This window comes from Ovis aries, chromosome 16, assembly GCF_016772045.2.
Source record: "Ovis aries strain OAR_USU_Benz2616 breed Rambouillet chromosome 16, ARS-UI_Ramb_v3.0, whole genome shotgun sequence".
NCBI classification, from domain to species: Eukaryota; Metazoa; Chordata; class Mammalia; order Artiodactyla; family Bovidae; genus Ovis; species Ovis aries.
Genome location: NC_056069.1, coordinates 51,519,577 through 51,543,639, shown reverse-complemented (window position 1 = coordinate 51,543,639; position 24,063 = coordinate 51,519,577). Strand labels below are relative to the sequence as shown.

General features: G+C 36.0%; 1 protein-coding gene and 1 non-coding gene across 4 annotated transcripts in view; both read right to left on the bottom strand.

Annotated features, from left to right (window-relative positions):
• Nucleotides 1-24,063, bottom strand: part of CDH12 (cadherin 12) — a 1,192,649-nt gene that overhangs the window by 178,804 nt on the left and 989,782 nt on the right. The gene's annotated exons all lie outside the window — the stretch shown is intronic.
• Nucleotides 3,643-3,783, bottom strand: LOC114118780 (U4 spliceosomal RNA). Its single transcript, XR_003591944.1, has one exon. It is a non-coding gene; the product is annotated as a U4 spliceosomal RNA (small nuclear RNA).

Below are 24,063 nucleotides of genomic sequence, written 5' to 3'. Positions count from 1 at the left end.
ATGATCTTAGTTTTCTGAATGTTGAGTTTTAAAGCCAACATTTTCACTCTCCTCTTTCACTTTCATCAAGAGCCTCTTTAGTTCTTCTTTGCTTTCTGCCACAAGTGTGGTGTCATCAGCATATCTGAGGTTATTGATATTTCTCCCGGCAATCTTGATTCCAGCTTCTGCTTCATCCAGCCGAGCATTTCTCATGATGTACTCTCCATATAAGTTAAATAAGACAATATACCACCTTGACATACTCCTTTTCCTATTTGGAACCAGTCTGTTGTTCCATGTCCAGTTCTAACTGTTGCTTCCTGACCTGCATACAGATTTCTCAGGAGGCAAGTCAGGTATTCCATCTCTTTACAAATTTTCCACAGTTTGTTGTGATCCGCACAGTCAAAGGCTTTGGCATAGTCAATAAAGCAGAGGTAAATGTTTTTCTGGAACTCTCTTGCTTTTTCGATGATCCAACAGTTTGATCTCCAGTCCATCTGCCTTTTCTAAATTCAGCTTGAGCATCTGGAAGTTCACAGTTTATGTACAGTTGAAGCCTGGCTTGGAGTATTTGGAGCATTACTTTGCTAGCATGTGAGATGAGTAGAATTGTGAGGTACTTTGGTCATTTTTTGGCATTGCCTTTATTTGGGATTGGAATGAAAACTGACCTTTTCCACTCCAGTGGCCACTGATGAGCTTTCCAATTTTGCTGGCATATTGCATGCAACACTTTCACAGCATCATCTTTTAGGATTTGAAATAGCTCCACTGGAATTCCATCACCTGCACTAGCTTTGTTCATAGTGATGCTTCCTAAGGCCCACTTGACTTCACATGCCAGGATGTCTGGCTCTAGGTGAGACACCTTTGATACTCACCCTTGTGATTATCTGGGTCATGAAGATCTTTTATGTATAGTTCTTTTGTGTATTCTTGCCACTTCTTCTTAAGATCTTCTACTTCTGTTAGGTCCCTACCATTTATGTCCTTTATTGTGCCCATCTTTGCATGAAATGTTTCCTTGCTATCTCTAATTTTCTTGAAGTGATTTCTAGTCTTTTCTATTCTATTGTTTTCCTCTATTTCTTTTGCACTGATCACTGAGGAAGGCTTTCTTATCTCTCCATGCTATTCTTTGGAACTCTGCATTCAAATGGGTATAGCTTTCCTTTTCTCCTTTGCCTTTCACTTCTCTTCTTTTCATAGCTATTTGTAAGGCCTCCTTAGACAACCTTTTTGCCTTTTTGGATTTCTTTTTCTTGGGGATTGTCTTGATCACTGCCTCCTCTACAATGTCACAAACCTCAGCTTTACAACTATTGAAATCACCAAGGATTACGATGAGGGTAGTACTGGACAGAGACTAACAGTGTGTTAGTTGCATTTTTACGATCATAGGGAAAATGCTTGTTGGGTCCATAAATGATAAGGAGGATAGAAAGTTCATTTTCACCTCCAGAGTTCTCAGGACAAAGCTGGGGAAGAAAAATCATCCAATGCTCGTCAAAAATTTGGGGAGAAGAAATGTTCTTAGGAAAGACACCAGTGTCATTCAGAGCAAGAAGGTTAAGGGAATAAGAGATAAGAGATTGGACTTTCTTGCTTATAACAGAATTTTGCTTATAACAGATTGCATGCTGCAAAGAGTACTTTGTACACATAGCAAGAGTTGGAGAGGGATGGGGGACAGAAAGAGAAGCAAGTGTGTCCAGAGTTGGGGGACAAACGGGAGATGGATGGAGGTGAGGGGGCAGTGCAGTGCCAAAAGGGGATGAGAGTTTATTTTCCATTTGTATCTTTCACCTTTAAAATGTATGTTCATGTTTTTGTTAGTTTTGTCAGTAACTTTTTTTGATATCATGGATACTAATTCTTAATTGCAGATTTACTTTTGGCATCCTTCATTCATTGCTAACAATCTGGTTAATGCCATTGGATATTTTACCTTTTTAATGTACATCTTTTGGATAATTTAGAAAATGGCAAAATCTGCACTCTGTCTTGCATTTTTGGACAATTTGTAACATTATTATATAAATTATTCCTTCAAGGTTTGTGTTCCTTGTCTCAAAGCAGATACATTTTTCTTGGTTCTGAAGTCATTCTTGATTTTCCTCCTTCATTCTTTGCCCACCCATAAATTATAGTATGGATTGTATTAGACAAGTCAGAATTCACTCTCCTTGCACAGATTTTTCAGGATGGATGGAACAAATAAGGAGATTTATGATAATGGGAGGATGCCTACAGAATGAAGGAGAAATGGGAAGCCACAGGGGTATCAAAATTGGGCTGTAGGGAGTTTTTCTACATCTTCATTTCCCATTTAATATATAACATATGAAATCAGGTGGTTGTCTTTGTGGTTATAAAATGGGAAAATGTTCTCTGTGGTAAACAAAACAAAATGTAGTTTTCAGTTCAGTTCAGTCACTCAGTCCATCTCTTTGCGACCCCATGGACTGCAGCACACCAGTCTTCCCTGTCCATCACCATCTCCCAAAGCTTGATCAAACTCATGTCCATCGAGTAGTTTTAACTTGTGACAATTGATTATATATTTTTTCTCTCTTTCCTGGTCATAAAAGTCTTTTAAGATATATGGAGATAGAATATTTTCCATTTCAGAATGTAGTGACATGGTAATTAGGTGCAAAATATGTGACAGAAAAAAGTATATACATGATAACTATCACTGATTAACACACAATCTTATTCTCCAACTAGCCAGAAAGCAAATAGCCTATTAATGAGAACTCAAAGGGTTGGGATGATGAGAAAGTGAGACAGAGATTTGTAAGAGTTCACTAATGATTCCAAGGCATTACATCCTTTTATTCTTATATATATATATATATATATATTTTCTCATTATGTCCCTCATTGATTCCTATTTTTTTCATTCTCTTCTTGGCTGTACTGTTTCCCCTACCTGGGCTTAACTGGATCAGTGAAAGATTTAAAGTAAGTATTTTTCTTGTGGTGGATATTCCAATCCAAACATATATCACTTTCACAATCAGAACTAATAAATACTGAATTTTCAAACTAACAAAGTATATTTGAAAGATAGGAAAGCGAAACAATTTCAGGTCATTGTGATTTGTTATCTGGATACATCCTCATGAGCCAATATGACTGATGATACTGCCTTCATGTGTCCCTTAGCCCGAACTACTGTCTGAAATTCTACCCAGAATCATTCATTTTGAATACTAAATAGTTTTCCTGAGGACAATACAATGCAAGTCTTGATATTTTGGTGTAAGTTAATAACATCAGAAATCCTGTTGGATAGTGACATAGGAAACATGGGCTAGATTTAGTAGAAATAGCATTTCAGATCACTGTTTTACTAGATGGAGTGGGGGAAAGGAAAACAGACTTCAGTGAGTGCTTGTGTTTGGCACAAGAAAAGTGACCTTGAAAGGGACTGAATAATAATTCTGAGTGGGAAGGGTAGTTCAAAGCCGAAGTGTTTGACTCTGATGCCAGCATGTTGGCACGACTTCTTGCTAGTTATGTTTGTGGAGGAACAGTTCTTAAGTTTCATTTTCTCAAATTTAAAATATAGAGAGTGATTACCTTTTTTGAAAGTTATTTTGTTTTTTGTTTTTTGTTTTTTTTTGTTTTTTTTTTTTGTTTTTTATTCAGTCTCCGTAGAGACTGTCAAAAATTGCCAATGCCGACTATATTTCAAGTCGTCATGGCGGGGTATTGGGAAAAGTTTTCAATTAGCAATAATCGCGCCTCGGATAAACCTCATTGGCTACGATACTGCCACTGCGCAAAGCTTGAAAGTTATTTTGCAGGATGGAATGACAGTGATCCTACATCCTGGTTTACCAGGGAAACTGCAGATTTACAGCTATTTCCCATCATTTCATTTAGTTGACACTTGTCCTAGATCAAAATATCCAAGATTGGAAGATTCATTATAAAACTGTCCTGAGTATAAGCTACATACAGTCAACTCTTTGTACACACTCAATGAATGGTGTTCATCATTATTAGAATAATAACTTACCGTTATTTTTAGCATTATTATTGAATACCACTGGAAATTCTTCCATTCTAAGTTTATTCTTTGTAAACTAAAAATTTAGCATAGTGTAAGTACTACATGAAATTCTTATGATTAATGAAATAATGTGTGATTTAATGGTAAGAAGAACTCAAAGTTATTGATAACTGTGATTTTAATAGTTAATAACTTTATTTTTATTATGAAAAACTCGAACTATATCTTAATTAAGACTGAATCAGACTAGCAGATTATTGAGTCACATTCCATATGCAATGGTCTAAAATAGATTTTAAAGGAGGGAATAGCATGGAACACCAAGGACAATTAATTTGCTCCAAAAGATCTTGTTAAGTGTGCTAAGTGTTCTTGGTAGTAATTTTAATTAATGGACATATTTTCTATGACAGAACTTTGAGCTTGATCATTCAGAAATCCAAGCGTCTCATTACATGCATAGACCTTATATTTTTCCTGCTAGAACAGGATATCTTATTAGTATTCCAGAGCATATGATCCAATGATTTACCGTATTCAAAAGCCTGTGAAGACTGTGAGAATATTGAAAGTTGTGAGAGGGGGGAAAAAAAAAAAAAAAAGCTAAGAAAAGAATAAAACGATGAGCATTTCCTTCACACTTGTTCCCAGCTGGGACTACAGCTGCTTGATTCATACCATCTGGGAGTGTCTAATTAGAAACTACCTAGAATAGGCTTTTAAAGAAGTAATTTGAAAATGAACTTAACATCAGCAGCAGTTCACATCCCAGAGGGCTAGGAGTTAAGGTTGCATGAACTTATGGATCAATGAACAAAAGAAATATTCACTAATCGCTGCACTTGTACATTATTATTCCTGAATAAAGCAAAATGCCACTTGTTTCTTCAGTGTATAATGAAAGTGTCAGTTGGTCAGTAGTTTCCGACTATGTGCGACAGCGTGGACTGTAGCTCGCTAGACTCCTCTGCCCTTGGGATTTTCCAGGCAAGAATACTGATGTGGGTAGCCATGTCCTCCTCCAGGAGCTCTTCCAGAACCAGGGATTGAACCCAGGTCTCCTGCATGAATTGCAGGCAGATTCTTTACTGTCTGAGCCACCAGGGAAGCTAAACACCAGCTGGCATTTAGGCTAGTAAATAAAATAAGAAAAAGAGAAGCTATTCATATGAGACTCTTGCACAAACTCCTTGTTACATTGTGGTTTAAATTGTTTTCCAGTTTTAAAGTCATCTTTTTTTCTTTTTAATTGGAGGATAATTGCTTTATAATATTGTGTTAGTTTCTGCCATACATCAACATGCATCAGCCGAATATAATAGTGTGTCATTTCCAAACAAGTTGCTATTAATATTTAGGTTACCAAATAATTTGACCAATGATGGTCAGAATTCTAGCCTCAAAAATTGTCTTGGTCTACTAACAATGGCCTTAAGAAGAAATAAAATTAAAAATTTCCTGTTTTATCAATTTAATAAAAAAATTATTTACCCATCACAATAATTTAGACATCAAGGTGTCATAGAAATTTTCCAAATCAAAAGAATGCTCTAATAGCACAAATGAACAACATTTGAAATGCACATCCAGAGACTGATGAAAAAAAATAAATAACGCTTCAATTTTGGAGTCACTGCCTTTATACTAGTTGTATTGATGTCCATTCTCTATCACCAGGTTGAGTTTCACAAAAGAACACTAGTATACTATATACAAATGGTACAATATGGTAACACAAAAATAAGTCATTTTGCTTTTATCATAATAAGATAATTGCTTTTATTTGCAGTATTAAGAATTAAGAATATCTTATATTGTTCTCAAATATTTTCATCATCAAAACTACATGAGCACATAGGAATTTATATTGATGCATAATAAAAATGGTGTAGATACTTCCAAACCTAGAAAAATTTAGTCTTAATAATTTTTCATTAATTAGTCAAATTGGTAACAAACTGTTTCATTGTCTCCATTTTCTTCCCTAGGAAAGAAATTACAATTCCATCTTAGAAAAAGAGACACTTTTGCATGTTTAGGTGAGTATATTATTACTACTATTAATTCCAAAATTATAATTGCTGTTTTTGAGTAAAAAATATTCAGCCCTCTCAAAGGAACTGTGAACTAATAACATTTTAAAAATCTAGAAATTGTGGTTTCTGGTTGCATGTTTTCACTGCACCATCTGCTACCAAAATGTAATTGTATATTCTTCCAAATAAAAAGTAAAAGAGAAAGACTATTAAATGTTGCAATACTGGACAAAGTCACACACAAGTTCTTATCAAATATGAGCATTCTCTCCTATCATTTCATGATTTTTTTCTATTTCTTTTTGAATCTCAGATTAATAATGTGGCTTAAAAAACCTATGCAACAAGACTCATAATTTTGTATCATTCATTATATGTAATATATTGCCAGCACATTTTTTGACTTTATGGAAAAAAATGAAAAACGTGCATTCAAGATTAGGAGACCATCATCAGTATTCATTAGGTAGAGTATCTAATGTAAACAAGTGGAAGGTATTCTCTTGCCATACATAAGTTTAATATGTAGATCATAATCACCAAGACAATTTAAAACTGAAGTAGATGAAACAGCATAGTATGTATCCCCGTTTACAACTATTATTTGAATGTCACTTTATTTGTGCTATTAATTTTATTACTTTGAGCATCAATTATTTGTATTTTTATAAGCCAGAATTAAATATGAGACCAATAACCTGTGTAATCTCCTGAGCCTTATGTTTTACTAAAATGAAAACCACACCAGGCTTCAAAGACAGAGTTCTAACTGGGAACAGGGCAGAACATTGGTGACATTTTTTAGTATTCCAAAATACACCTCAAGTGAATCGAGCTGATAACAAATAACACTTTTAAATAATTAAGGTAAGATTAACTGGGCATATCAAAAATCTTGTAAAGTGGGAGGAGGGTTGTTTAAGAACAGCTGAAAAATGAATTATATAATCTACAGCATTTAATACCTTGGTGGGGGAGAATCCCTTTTTACTAGAGATTGTTAATAACGAAACAAGCAACAGACTAGTACCGGTAGTACTAGTAACAGAAACATGAGGAGAAACAGGAGGTTGCTCTATACATATAAATTAAATGGTAGGAGATACTGACACTAGAATAGGCCATGATAATGGACTCAAGCATAGACATAGAGAAGAGCAGTTTATATATAGCAGTCGTTGGATAAAGGAGGTGGGAGAATAATAGTAAAGCAGGAACAATTCATTACACATTTATTCACTGAACTCAAACATGGCAGTGTACTGCCATGAGAAACTTTTGTAATCAGATAGAAGATAAAACTAACAGAAAGCATGATGCAGTCACTAAATCTTTTTACTATCTGTGGATTCGAGGCCCAGCCATGAGATTTATTTGACAAAAGGACTGCTACAGCAAATTGTATCATGGGGTGTTTTTCATTGGAAAACATTATTTCAGCTCAACTTTTTTAAGTTCAGTTCTTACAAACTTAAGAGTTTCATATTAGAGTACACAGACACATGCACACACACACACACACACTTCACCAAAATTATATGCAATCATCAAAATGATATGCATTTAAACTGGTACATTTCACAGAGTAACTTGATCATATTAGTCATAGAGGAACTACTTTTGTCAGAAAGTATAATATCCATTAAAAGATGCTTTCATATTCAGCTATTTGGAGGAGGAACAAGAGGTAATCTTTTTTTTTTAATATTTAATCTTCTCGTTTGATCTGTAATCCTCAGAGTTCATGCTGGGAGAAAATAAATAATTTCTATCGTATAAGAAAATTTTATTAATTATTGTTTAAATTATTTTAATTAATAATAACAGTATCACCTTAATACAGGTTACTACTGTAACAAATACAGGGGTTGCCTGAGTATAGTTTGCTTCTCAAAAAGTTACCTCATATTTAGCCTCACTGCTATTCAGAGTGTGCTCTATATTTAAACAGAGTTCATATATTATGTTGATGGATATAAAATGTTTTCATCAAATATTATATAATATCAGTTCCTTTGATAAGGTAATCAAGATGCATCTAACCTACATGGTTCAATTCATAAATTCTCAGGATAACAATATTGGTCAATAAATAGAGTCCAAAGGAACAAATTCTACCCTGTATTTTACGCCTCAATATCTTCTTTGAACATGACAACTGATAGCATTTGCTGAGTCTCAATTTCTTCCTTTGGATAATCTGTAACCAGTCAATTATTCATTCATATTTTTCAGAAAACTGCATCAGTCATCTTTTCTCTGCCATGGTTATACAGGTTCTATTTATAACAGTGGCCAAATGTGAAGATTTAAGTAATATATGACAGTTATTTGTACACCATAAAGTTCCAAGTAAGTGTGAAATTATTTTATTATAAATTAAAACTAATTAAAAATGTGAACATACCATAGTGGTGGAAAGTGGCGGTCACACAGTCGTGTCTGACTCTTTGTGACCCCATGGACTTAAGCCCGGCAGGCTCCTCTGTCCACTGGATTCTCCAGGCAAGAATACTGGAGTGTGTTGCCATTCCCTTCTCCAGAACATATCATATTTAAGATCATAAAAGAAAAATGAGAACAAAGTATTCATCCAGAGTTAATTAATGCCCCATGTAACCACACAGCAGATTACTCAAGTTAAAAAAAAAAAAAAAAGTGCATACTCTTAGAGAAAGCTTTCCAAGACACACTATTGCTGCATAAACAAAGATGTGAAATAAGCTTCCACTAAAAATAAGAAAAGGAGACACATACATATTTATGCACAAAAAGACACAATATGTGTGTATGTGTGTCTCTATACAAATGAGCATATTCGTGGTTTCTGGGGGCTGGGAGGAGTTTGTGGGAGAGGAAAAAAAAAGTATCTTCCCCTTTTTCCACCCATTCTTCCTATTCTCCAGTTCACTTCTCCCCCCCACCCCCCCCCCCGCCCTGATTTTTCTCCTTCTTTTCCTCCTTCACTTCTACCTCTTCCACTTCTGTTTAGATAGTTTACCATATATTGTGCTAAATTAAAAGCTTACAGTATTTCTTAGTGATGGGATCATGGGATAATTTTATATACTTGTTTTCACTTTCTATAATGTTCCACATTTAAAATATGATAGGTTGCTAAAAATTCTTATTCAGTTCAGTCATGGTTACACAGACATTAGCAAACTTTTAAGATTTTCAAATCTGAAAAGGTAAAGAAGGAGGATAAGTTCTTGATCAAACTAATGTGTTTCTATAAATGAAATGATAATATTGCTCCCCTTGACTTTTTTTCTCATATTTCTAAATTAATTGAGAAGAAATGTTTAAACAGTCATAAGTCTGTCTTCCACTTCCTAGGTCCTTTCATTCATTCATTCATCTAATTTCTTATATGCTTATTTGTTTAATAGACATATTAAAAATATATCTTGCCTCAGCCAATGTGCTATGTGATAAGCAAACAAAAATGAATGTAGAGTTTATGTTCTTAAGACGCTTAAAGGATGCGACCACTTAAACGAAAATATCTGCAAAGTCTAGTAAGTTCTGTAGTAGAGGTATGATAGTTGCAAAGGGATAAGAGAGGAAAAGTTAGTTATGTAAAATCTGCTTTATGTTGACGTCAATCTTCAGTTCATTCTCTCAGTTGTGTCCGACTCTTTGTGACCCCATGAGTCGCAGCACGCCAGGCCTCCCTGGCCATTACCAACTCCCGGAGTTCACTCAGACTCACATCCATCGAGTCAGTGATGCCGTCCAGCCATCTCATCCTCGGTCATCCCCTTCTCCTCCTGCCCCCAATCCCTCCCAGACGTCAATCTTAGCAAAGAGGATAACTTCTATAGAGTTCCGAAGAAATTATAGTAATCAACTGGTATAGAGAAGAAATGAATCGGTTTAGCAAAGAAAATTAAATCATAGCCATGTAGGATTTAAGCAGTCGGGGAGAGTGACGTCAGCAAGATGGCAGTACGGGAGTTTCCGGGCTCCCAAGAGCTCAGGGGAATGATGAAGATGCACAACAGGGCCCTATAATAGAACAGCAGAAGTTCTGTGAGTCAACTGATGGTCTTATATGATGGGAAAAGGAGTTTTACTCTGAAAATGAGAAGTGTTGTTTCAAGCAGGAAATTATCGGTTCAAAATTTGACGTCAGGAACTTTAGCTATGGCTAACTACACTTTTCCTCCAATTTTACTTTCCCCCCTCTTACTCTCTTTCTTCTCACAAGTCTCTTCCCATCATCCCAGAAAGTAGACCTCTTCTTTTCTTTCTTTTCTCTACTTCCTTCACTTCTTCCACCAGATTTAAATGGGAAGAAACCAAGTGAGTAAATACTCATAGAAAATTTCATTGCTTTTAAAATGTACACCTGGTTGAAAATGTACATTCACTGCAATCTAACTATTACGCTTTCAGGTGAATTCAGAAATACTTTTGTTCTTCCCTTCAGTTCAGTTCAGTCGCTCAGTCATGTCCAACTCTTTGTGACCCCATGGACTGCAACACGCCAGGCCGCCCTGTCCATTACCAACTCCCGAAGTTTACCCAAACTCATGTCCATTGAGTCGGTGATACCATCCAACCATCTCATCCTCTGTCGTCCCCTTCTTCTCCTGCCTTCAGTCTTTCCCAGCATGAGGGTCTTTTCAAGTGAGTCAGCTCTTCGCATCAGGTGGCAAAGTATTGGAGTTTCAGCTTCAGCATCAGTCCTTCCAATGAAGGCCCAGGACTGATCTCCTTTAGGATGGACTGGTTGGATCTCCTTGCAGTCCAAGGGACTCTCAAAAGTCTTCTCCAATACCACAGTTCAAAGCATCAATTATTTGGCACTCAGCATTCTTTACAGTCCAACTCTCACATCCATACATGACCACTGGAAAAGCCATAGCCTTGACTAGATGGACCTTTGTGGGCAAAATAATGTCTCTGCTTTTTAATGTGCTGTCTAGGTTGGTCATAACTTTCCTTCCAAAGAGTAAGCATCTTTTTATTTCACAGTTGCAGTCACCATCTGCAATGATTTTGGAGCCCCCCCAAAATAAAGTCTGTCACTGTTTCCATTTTTTCCCCATCTATTTGTCATGAAGTGATTGGACTAGATGCCATGATCTTAGTTTTCTGAACGTTGAGCTTTAAGACAACTTTTTCACTCTCCTCTTTCACTTTCATCAAGAGGCTCTTTAGTTTTTCTTTGCTTTCTGCCATAAGGGTGGTGTCATCTGCATATCTGTGGTTATTGATATTTCTCCCAGCAATCTTGATTCCAGCTTGTGCTTCTTCCAGCCCAGCATTTCTCATGATGTACTCTGCATATAAGTTGAATAAGCAGGGTGACAATATACAGCCTTGGTGTACGCCTTTTCCTTTTTGGAACAAGTCTGTTGTTCCATGTCCAGTTCTAGCTGTTGTTTCTTGACCTACATACAGATTTCTCAAGGGACAGGTGGTCTGGTATTCCCATCTCTTTCAGAATTTTCCAATTTGTTCTTACATGAACCCAAAGGTGTATGTTGAAAACTGTTCACTGAAACACTAGTCATAATCATGAAACCTGGAAGGAAATTATTTTTTGCTATCCCACCTGGGATAGGCTTCCCATGTGGCTCAGGGGTTAAGAATCCACCTACAATGCAGGAGACCTGGGTTCAATCCCTGGGTTGCGAAGATACCCTGGAGAAGGGAATGGCTGCCCACTCCAGTATTTTTGCCTGGATAATTCCATGGACAGAGTAGCCTGGCAAGCCCCAGTTTATGGGATTGTAAAGAGTCAGACACCACTAAGCAACTTTGCATTTTTTTGGTTATAGAAAAATATGCAGGCCTTTAAAAATGAGTTAGCTGCACATCTACTGACAATGAAAAAAACTGTGCAAATAATACATATACCTTATTAAAAGCTGTATTAAAATTATCAATGGTATATATATAATCAAACTATATTTTGTACAGGTGTAAAATTATAGAAAAATAAACTATAGTACAGGAAGAATAGGAAAAATTTGCCACACTTTGTATTTTTATATAAATGTTTAACTCTCCTTAAACATAAATGATAATCATATTTTTTAAATGCCGAGAAGCCAATATACACAAATATTTGATTAGGGCTTAATAGAAACTTCCACAAAATATATATTTCAACAGACTTTCATATACAGTAGAGTCACAATAAAATTTAACATATTTCCTAGTCTTTTATTCAATAAAATACTTAATTTTATTTTTCTTCTCATTGTTTCCTTCTTTAAAATAAGGCATTTTGCATTTATCATGAAAGAAAATCAATTTTAGATCATTAGTAGTTACTTCATAATAGTGCACCTTAGGGACAAGGAAGCCTGGACTGTTGCAGTCCACAGGGTCACAAAAAGTCAGACATGACTTAGGAGTGAACAACAAAAATGGACTTCAATTACTAAAATGCTCAAAGGAAGTTATATAAAAATATGCACTAGTCACCGCATAGATAACCATATTTAAGGCAAAAATTGCATTGGTGCTTTTAACTCTGAAAGCCTGAATATCTATTCCCTATTGAATTTAAAGAACTTTGAAAATTTATTTAGTTTTTAGTTTGCCTTACCAGTTTTTACCTAATGAGGTTGCATTTCTCCTTTTTCCTAATGATTTAAAATATCTAAGATTAAAAAAATTTAAATATATATATAACATAAAATACTGAAAAAATCATTTCATTATGTACACATGCTAAATAAAAATATATCATCCATCTAAGCTTATAACATAAATTACAGTATTGTCTGTAAACTATCCATAAGCCTGTGTTTGTAATTGAAATCTTTTATGTTAGTGAGAGTCACGGACTTCACAGTTATGGATTTTCCTTCACTTCCAAATGAACTAAAGTTCTGAAATGAACTTTAGTACTCATTTTAATAGTCACTGCTGCCTGCAAGCTAGCTGCAGGTCATTTCAGTTACCAGAAGCAACAGTAATTTACAGTATCATTCTATGACTATTTGTAGGTAAAATTTTGTAGGCAGCTGACTCCAGCCAAAGGCTAGCTTTAGGATAGCAACATAATCCCTAAGAAAAAAATGTGAAATAACCCAGCCATCTAAGCATCAAAAGGAAATGCACCTTGCTTGACAATATTTGGAACAAGAAATAGTTTCTGAAGTTTGTTTGACATTTATGAAAATATATAAATTAAGATAATGAGTCATTTAAAGAGCTCATACTTAATACATTCATTTTTCATTATATGAAAATTTCTTTTTAAAAAAATGTTGAGTCCAGATGTTTCCCATTATGAATAATTTGTCAATTTGTGCCAGAAACTAAACTTGAAAAATGTGACTGATCATTCCCATTAAGAAATGAGACTCAAAGTCTGTTCCACTAAATCAAGCTTAAATTAGTGAGTGTGTACTTAGAGGTAGTTGAAATCTAAGGATTCTTTGTGTTAAAAACTTTTAAACTATATTTTTGGCAAATTGGCTGGTATTCTTTGACTTGAAAGTAAGAGAGACATGAAGAGACAAAGCTCACAGTGGAAAGTCTCTACAAGAGATGTAGCATTATTCTCAAGTTTCAATATGGAGAATGGTGTGGCTGGTTTCATTTCTAATCTAGCTTCGCTGTGGTTTAGAAGAGCATTGTATTTTCAAAATTGAAAAGTGAAGATTGTCTATTGTGATAGACAGAATAGTGGCTCTCAGAAGTGTCCAGAGCCTTACCACTGGAACCTCTTACTATATTACCTAACACAGCAAAAGGGGCACTGAAGATGTAACTATCCAAGGATCCTGGGATATGAAGAGGAATCTGGGTTATCTGAGTGTGGCCAATGTAAACACAGGAGTCTTTATGTGAGTAAAGAGAAGAGTTAGAGTGACAGAGATGAGAAAACTTGAAGCAGGGGCTGAGGTGGTGTGATTCTAAAATGAAATGGGCGATAAACAAGGAATGCAGGTGGTCTCTGGAAGGGAGAAAAGGCAAATAAATTAATTCTCTTCTAGAATCTCTGAAAGCAATGCAGCTCTTTATTTTAACCCAAAAGTTCCTGTTGGACTTTTTACTTTGAGTACTACCAGATAATACATTTTTATTGTTTAAACACACTAAGTTTTGGCAGTATGTTAAACAGCCAGTATAAGAGACTAATAAGAAGTTAACACAGTTGAAAATATAGTTTTAAAGAAATAGGTAATCCAGATCTAGGTTTTCTGAACCTCTGCCTAGGTTCTTATATTTTAAACTTCATATAATTCATGTTTTATCAATTTTCTTATATTTTAACTTAACAGTAAGAAACATTTGAGACTATATGTATCCACTTCAGTGGCTCAGTTGTGTCCGACTCTGCGACCCCATTGACTGCAGCACACCAGACTTCCCTGTTTACTCAAACTCATGTCCATTGAGTCAGTGATTTCATCCAACCATTTCATCCTCTGTCATCTCCTTCTCCTCCTGCCTTCAATCTTTCCCAGCATCAGGGTCTTTTCAAATGAGTCAGCTCTTTGCATTAGGTGACCAGAGTATTGGAGCTTCAGCTTCAGCATTAGTCCTTCCAATGAACATTCAGGACTGATTTCCTTTAGGATGGACTGGTTCGATCTCCTTGCAGTTCAAGGGACTCTCAAGAGTCTTCTCCAACACCACAGTTCAAAAGCATCAATTGTTCAGCACTCAGCTTTCATTATAGTCCAACACTCATATCCATATATGACTACATGATGAATACTATATGTATCCATATAAATGTAAATAATAATGTATAATATGTATATATGTGCACACATACACATATGCATATTTTCAAAACTTTAAAACCTTTTACATCCTAATACTAGCAATATACTTCATTTTCTTTGGAATACTAAATACAGTCTAATTTTGTGAGTTGCTTCACAAGGCTGAAAAAACACAAGGGTAATGGCAATATAAAATCCCAATATTTAATCTCCAAATAGTGTCAAAGCCCCAGACAACTCTGCAGTAAGCTGGTATTGACTGCATGCATGCTAAGCTGCTTCAGTCATGTCCAACTCTTCGCAACCCTATGGACTGTAGCCCATCAGACTCCTCTGTCCACAGGATTCTCCAAGCAAGAATACTGGAGTGGGTTACCATGCCCTCCTTCAGAGGATCTTCCTGATCCAGGGATTGAACCCATGTCTCTTGAATCTTCTGCTTTGGCAGGTGGGTTCTTTACCACTAGTGCCACCTGGGAACCCCCAATAATTGACTAGTGTGAACAATATATGTGCAGGGCAGAGAGAATCCATACACTTCTGTATGTAAATACATTTTTTTTTTCTATTTAGAGTTAGTTTTTTAAAAACTTCCAGTAAAAAAATTAGGTAGGTATATTTACATGGCATTTATTCTTGCATGTAACAAACTGCTGACATATAGTTTCATTTCAAGGCTGACTTTAATTTTCCAGATAGTAATTGTGAATGTGTGGTACTTCTCACTAATATTGGTGGATAGAAATTAAAATATAAAGCTATGTTTTAATCAATTAAAGTTTTGACTTAACCAAAACACTCTAACTAATGCCAGTAGAGGAAAGGATCATTTGGGGAAGTACACTTGCTTTATAATTACAGGCTGGCATTCTACATTACTATTACTTTTTTTACCATTTGATTCACTAGTGTATAAACTCAAGAATGGACTGTGCTATATTTGTAAAGAATGGACACTGTTAAAGAAATAGAAAATGGGAGCCAATATTGCAGGTGCTGCTGTATAAAATGATTAGAATTTATATGGAACACCAGGAATTATTTTTTAACCACTACATGATTAGAGTGATAGTTTTCTAGAGAGGAGTTTCATCTACAAATCAACAGGATCAGTTATATAATTTGAAGGTCTAGTACAAATTTAAAATGTGGGACACCTTATTCAAAATTATCAAAAACTTCATGATGATGACAGGAAAGAATTTTACCAAAGTGGGCCTTTCTAGCACAGGGCTCTGTGCAAAGGCATGGATCAAAAGCTCATAAATCCAACCCTGAAAATACTTTAGTTATAAAGCATGAAAGTTTAAGGCTATGGCCCATATCCATTTTTATTCATAACTGTATCTATATTTGTATCTATATATCTGTATTAATTTGTTGTTGTTCAGTCACTCAGTCATGTCCAACTGTTTGCAACTCCATGGACTGCAGCACATAAGGCTTCCCTGTCCATTACCAACTCCTAGAGCTTGCTCAAACTCCAGTCCATTGAGTTGGCAATGACATCCAAACATCTCATCCTCTGTCATCCCCTTCTTCTCCTGCCTTCAGTCTTTTCCAGAATCAGGGTCTTTTCCAATGAGTCAGTTCTTCGCATCAGGTGACCAGAGTATTGGAGCTTCAGTTTCAGAATCAGTCCTTCTAATGAATATTCTGGATTGTTTTCCTTTAGGATTGATGGGTTTGATATCCTTACAATCCAAAGGACTCTCAAGAGTCTTCAACACTACAGTTCAAAAGCATCAATTCTTCAGCATTCAGTCTTACTTATGGTCCAAGTCTCACATCCATACATGACTACTGGAAAATCCATAGGTTTGAACATTGAGACGTTTGTCAGCCAAGTGATGTTTCTGATTTTTAATACCCTGTCTAGGTTTGTAATACCTTTACTTCCAAGGAGCAAGCATCTTAATTTCATCACTGCAGTCACCATCTGCAGTGATTTTGGAGCCCCCCCCAAAATAAAGTCTGCCACTGTTTCCACTGTTTCCCCATCTATTTGTCATGAAGTGATGGGACCAGATGCCATGATCTTAGTTTTCTGAATGTTGAGTTTTAAGCCTGCTTTTTCTCTTTCCTATTTCACCTTCATCAAGAGGTTCTTTAGTGCCTCTTCACTTTCTATCATAAGGGTGGTATCAACTGTGTATATGAGGTTATTGATATTTCTCCTGGCAATCTTGATTCCAGCTTGTGCTTCATCCCACGTGCCATCTTGCATGATGTACTCAGCATTTAAGTTAAATAAGCAGGGTGACAATATATAACCTTGAGGTACTTCTTTCCCAATTTGGAACCAGTCCATTTTTCCATGTCTGGTTCCATTTGTTGCTTCTTGATCTGCATACAGGTCTCTCAGGAGGCAGGTAAGGTGATCTGGTATTCCCATCTCTTGAAGAATTTTCCCCAGTTTGTTGTGATCCACACAAAGATTTTAGCACAGTCAATGAAGCAGAAGTAGATGTTTCATTGGAATTCTCTAGCATTTTCTATGACGCAACAGATGTTGGCAATTTGTTCCCTGTTTCCTCTGATTTCTAATGGCAATATTAGTAGCTAAATCTATATACAACCTCAAAGTCACTGAGAGATCTTTATAAATTTTCTAGCCCAATTTTGTCTTTTTGGAACTCAGAAAACTGAGCCTCACAGCATTTTAACCATATTAGTATTTGAGATTAGAAATAAAAATAACATCCTTCAAAACATATTTTAGACATTTTTCTTAACTGCCAGTTTAGGGCTCCTTCTACCATGTCAAAACCTCTCTGCTCCATATCACTAGGAAATTGAACTGCATATTTCTGTTCTATTCACTGTGCAAAATAGCCTTTAAATAGACTATTTTGTACAGTATTCAACAGAATAAACAATGCTGATGGCAGAGTTCAACAGTTTTCAAGGACAGAGTAAATAATGATTGTTATATAATAATATATAAATAGAATAATTATATAATTTATTGTTTAAACTGGAGCATTTTTTTAGTTAACAAGGGCACTATTAATAACTATGTGGAGACAACAATGAACATAGTCCTGTCTTGAGCAGAACTGGATTTATGTCACTTTACATATAGTGAAAGCTAACATCTAAAGAAATTTAACAACTTACCAGGCATTGTCCTAAGGGCTTTGCTTGCATTCAGTTCTTGTTTCATCAGCACCTGCTTATGCGCTCTCAACACTCTCATTTTGAATATAAGAAAATTGAGGGACTTCTCTGGTGATCCAGTGGTTAAGAATCTGCCTCACAATGTAGGGGAACATGTTTGATCCCCAGTTGGGGAACTAAGATCCCATATGCCACAGTGCAGCTGAGCCTGTGTGCCACAACTACTGAGGCTGCACTCTCCAGAGCCTGTGACCCACAACTAGAAAGTCCATGCATCACAATGAAAGATTCCACATGACTCAACAAAGAACCCACATGCCACAGCTATGACCTGAAACAGTCAAATAAATAATTATTAAGAAAATAAAATTGAGACATGATGGGTCTCAAGACACGATTTTACATATGGATAAATATATTCATACTCAAATATGAAGCTGAGACTTGAACCCTGCCCTGGAGTCCACAACGTGAACTAAATATGCAATGCTATCCCTCATATAATCCATGGTCATAGCAGCCTGGATTATTCAGCCATGAAGACAAGTACGATAAATGAACTGGTGATTAAAAAAGGAAGAAAGAACTTGGGAAAGAGTCTCCAGTGATCACACCATAGCCTGTCCCAATCTTCACTCTTTGGAAGCCAACAACCTGATATGAATCAAAACCCACTTGCCGTTCCATGATATCAGTGAGGTGTGTCAGGGAACTGACCTTATATTCCACACAAGAATCAATAACTGTGTGTGAGTCAGTGCTCCAGTTTCACCAGGAAGTTGACAGTAGATGGAGGGGATAACTGAACTGTCACCTCACCAATCCCCAGGGAAGAGTTACCCCACTTTTGGTAGAGCAATGCTGTGGGGCCCAACAAGAAGCTGGTTATGAATATTCAACTACCCATCATGCTAAAAAGTCAATAGAGTTCTATCTGCAAAAAATCTCAGAATCTCATAATAACAATATCCAGGATGCAATGCAGAATAACTTGTCATACAAGGAACTAGGGAAAGGACAACTTGAATGAAAGAGAATCAATAGATACCAACAATAGTAAAATAAACTGGAATCCATCAATCCATCCAAGAGACTGGAATCATTTGACAAGAATTTTACAGTGGCCATTGTACAAATATTTAATAAGCAATTATGCATTCTCTTGAAACAAATGAAAGTAAAAAATTCCAATGAAGATTTGGAAGTTACAAAAATAACCAAATGGAAATGATAGGAGTGAAAAATGACAAGGAAACAATACACTCAGTGAATGCGCACAATAGTAAAGTGAAGCCAGAGGAGAGAATTGATGAATTTAAAGACATACAAATATAATTTGTTTAGTCTAGTCATCAAATAAAGGTGACTGGAAAACAAACAGAATCTCAGAGACCTAAAGGATGATAATAAAAGAGATAATGTTCACTATCATCAGAGTCCCAGAAGAAAAAATACAGTGTTAGGATGAAAAAAATATTCAAAAAATATGACTGGAAACTTCCTGAATTTGTTGAAAGGTGTAAAACTAAATATTCAAGAAGCAGAGCAAATCCTAAGTAGGATAAACCTAAAGAAATTCATGTCAAGACCTATCATGCTTCAATTTCTGAAAGCAAATGACAAATAAAAATCTTGAAAGCAGAGAAAAAATGTACATTTTATAGAATCATAATTAAATGATAGTAGATTTGTCATGTGAGGCCATAAAAGTCAGAAGAAAGTGGACAAGATTTTTTAAGTACTGAAAGAAAAACTGTTAATTCTATATTCAGTGACATGCTTTAGGGATAGAAAGAAAATAAAGACATTGTGAAATAAAGGAAAGCTAAGAGAATAAGATAATTATGTTTAAAAAGTAGAATTAAAATCGGACCTACATCAAAATAAGGTTTCTGTACTTCACTCAAAGTAGTAAAACATCAATTATACCAATCTGTGGTAAGTTACATATGCATATTATTTTAACTAGAGCAACTAAGGAAACAAAACAAGATTGTATACCCCAAAACACTAACGATGGAATCTTAAGGTATTCATATAACGCACAGGAAGGCAAAAAAGAAAAACAGGAATTGGTTGCTTATTAAACAAAGAAAACAAATTAGAAATGGTAAACAAGCTAGATGAAAGTGAAAGAGGAGAGTTAAAAAGTTGGCTTAAAGCTCAACATTCAGAAAGCTAAGATCATGGCATCTGGTCCAATCACTTCATGGCAAATAGATGGGGAAACAGTGGAAACAGTGTCAGACTTTGGGGGCTCCAAAATCACTGCAGATGGTGATTGCAGCCATGAATTAAAAGACACTTACTCCTTGGAAGAAAAGTTATGACCAACCTAGATAGTATATTCAAAAGCAGAGACATTACTTTGCCAACAAAGGTCCGTCTAGTCAAGGCTATGGTTTTTCCAGTGGTCATGTATGGATGTGAGAGTTGGACTCTGAAGAAAGCTGAGTGCCAAAGAATTGATGCTTTTGAAATATGGTGCTGGAGAAGACTCTTGAGAGTCCTTGGACTGCAAGGAGATCCAACCAGTCCTTCCTAAAGGAGATCAGTCCTGGCTGTTCATCGGAAGGACTGATGCTGAAACTGGAACTCCAATACTTTGGCCACCTCATGTGAAGAGTTGACTCATTGGAAAAGACTCTGATGCTGGGAGGAATTGGGGGCAGGAGGAGAAGGGGACGACAGAGGATGAGATGGCTGGATGGCATCACCTACTCAATGGACATGAGTTTGAATGAACTTCGGGAGTTGGCGATGGACAGGGAGGCCTGGCGTGCTGCAATTCATGGGGTCGCAAAGAGTCAGACACCACTGAGTGACTGAACTGAACTGAAACAAGCTATAAAATATTAATCATCAATTTAAATGTAAATGTTCTATATCAAACAAGTCCAACAATATGCTCTCTACATGAAACTTCAAATACAACATAGATAAATTGAAACTCAACATTTAAAAAACTGAAATCAAGCATTCAGTCCCATCACTTCATGGCAAATAGATGGTGAAACAGTGACAGACTTTTTACTTGGGCTCAAAAATCACTGCAGATGGTGACTTCAGCCATTAAATTAGAACACACTTGCTCCTTGGAAGAAAAACTATGACCAACGCAGACAACATATTACTTTACCAACAAAATTCTGCCTAGTCAAATCTATGGTTTTTCCAGTAATCATGTATGGATGGGAGAGTTGGTCCATAAAGAAAGCTGAGGACTGAAGAATTGATGCTTTTAACCTGTGGTGTTGGAGAAGACTCTTGAGAGTTCCTTGGAATGCAAGGAGATCAAACCAGTATACCCTAAAGGAAATCGATCCTGAATATTGATTGGAAAGACTGATGCTGAGGCTGAAGCTCCAATACTCTGGTCACATGATATGAAGAACTGAGTCATTGGAAATGACCCTAATGTTGGCAAAGATTAAAGGCAGGAGGAGAAGGGGATGACAGAGGATGAGATGGTGGGATGGCATCACTAACTGGATGGACATAAGCTTGTGCAAGCTCTGGGGGTTGGTGATGGACAGGGAACCTGGTGTGCTGCAGTCAATGGGCTTGCAAAGAGTTGGACATGACTGAGCCACTGAACTGACTTAAGTTGAGAATAGAAATATAGATAAAAATATATCAGGTAAATATTAAGCTAAAATATGTGGAAAATACTAGTGATACCAAATCAGCAACATACATTTTTAAAAAGTAAAATTATATTTCTAAATAATTCACAATGCCTTTTCATTCACAAATATAACATTTTCAACACCCTAAAATAAGTACCATTAAACCTAGATGCAGACACAATTATTTCTTAAAGTGTATTAATATTTATTAACTTACCTCTTTCTTCCTAAAATGAACTTCATAATTTCCCTTTCTAATTCTCCTTTACTTGATGAAACAGAATTAAAATATATTCACATGCAAAATAAAAACAGACAAACAAAAACATAATAGCTAATATTCTGTGCTAAAAGAAATTCCTTTTGAAACAGGTATCCTTGGTAATAAAAGAAAGTACTTCATATCACTGTCCTAATTATGCAAATTGGAATTCTTAAGCTCTTTTGCCAAAGAGGAAGACGAAACTTTCCTACAGAGGGAGCAGACCAGTTACTCAAACCAACCCTACTCCACCTCAAATAAAGTTTGAAAACCTTTTGTAGTGGACTGATTTATTCTCTTTCAAGTGGAGCTGATAAAAGTCTCCATATGATCTCTCTCAGACCAGAGTTATGGGGGAAAAAACAAAACTTCTAATCAAACAGACACCAATGACACATGAATTAATAACACTAGAATAGTATAACTCCCATCCACTAGGTTGGCATGGGTGGAAAAAAAAATCTAAGGTGTGTAAAATAAGCTTTACCCTTGTCCTCCTTTAAGCAGCATATCATTTAATCAGAATATATAGATAATACTATTAAGCACATAAATATATTTTTTATAAATTATCAATGATAATTACTTTCATGGCTATAATTTTGGTTCTGGTATATTAACTGGCAAATAAATATCTTCTTAACTACACAGATAAGCTAATTTAAAACATTTAGAACTTTCTTTGCTTGTTTACTGGGACTTCTCATCCTGTCCTTGAAGTTAAAAATGAGATGTTGCATATTTCTTCTGTGTGTAGTTGAGTTTGTATGCTTTACTTCCCCACCTTCATCCTTTCAGAGTACTGTATGTGCAAGTGTTCTTTAAATTAATGTGTAATCATTTAAAACTGAGGACTAGGAACTGATAGCTTATTCTGTTGCAGGAGATGGGACAGATTTCCAGGGCCTGGAGTAGGTTCTTGCTTAATACTCAAAAATGAATTATTGGGGAGACACTTGTGCTGGCAAAGCAAGAGGCTTTTATTGGGAAGGGGTGCCCAAGCAGATAGCAGCAGGGTAAGGGAACCGAGGAGAACCGCTCTGCTACATGGGAAGTCTCAGGACTTACAGTAATGGGATTAGTTTCCTGGTTGTCTGTGGCCAATCATTCTGAATTAGAGTCCTTCCTGATGGCATGTTCATCGCTCAACCAAGATGAATTTCATTGAGAAGGATTCTGGGAGGTTGTTGGGGCATACAGAGTGGCATCCAAACAACTTCTTCCAGCTGTGAGTTTCAATTTAGCTTGTTGGTTCTGCATTTCTTACCAGAACTTCCTGTTGCCTACCTGGCCAGGGTAGGCAGTTTCTGTCAGCGGTTTCCCTAGCAACTCTTCCTTACCACACTGGGGAGAAATGTGCATGGCTCCCCAGTTACCAAGTCGGTGTAACTTTATTAGTAAATTAAATGATCTTTAAAAAAAAAATGCCCACAAGCTAAAATTCAAAATAAGATTGCATTCTGAAGCTTTGTGTATTGCTTATAACTATTAGAGCAACTTCCTGCTTTATTATTGTGAAACAAGAGAGATTTTATAATATTACTGGACGAAAAACTGATACACAGTATCTCTGAAAGAAAGGAGATCAGTTATTAATTGAATTGATGTTTGGCTTGTCTCGGTAGATTTATTCTCTAGGAACACTTTGGTTATGATTGTGAGTTGAGTCTAACCTCTATTAAATGCAGACAGGACAACAGCAGGAATTCATAAGAGATAGAGGAATGTTGTATAAGTGACAAGGTTTGATTTGCTTGGAGGAAGTACTTGCCCCAGAAGATGACGCTGCGATTGATATTATTGAGTAGAGTGGTTCTACTGTGTGTTCCCTCGTGATGGTTTCATCCAAGAATTTTAGTTGCAGAGGCTCCACTGAGAGAGCTAATTATTCAGTTCTATGATTTTCAGGTATTAAGTTAGATTTTTATAAGATGATTTATTTAAGCCACACACAGCTTAGTTATGTATCCCCACTTTATAATGAGAAGATGGAAAAATAGTGACAAATCACTTAGCTGTGGTCCTTCAGGTGGACATTAGTCAAACTGGTGTTGTCTTCATCTAATAATCTCTTTCCACAAGATGTTTCAAAGATGACTTATAAAATTAATTAGGAAAAGAAAACTGACCCAACATATAAAATATACTCCATATATGAATAGATAAATGAACTTCTCAGGTGGCTCAGTGATAAAGAATCTGCCTGCCAAGCAGAAGATGTGGGTTCAATCACCGGGTTGGGAAAAAACCCTGGAGAAGGAAATGGTAGCCCATTCCAGTATCCTTGCTTGGAAAATCCCAT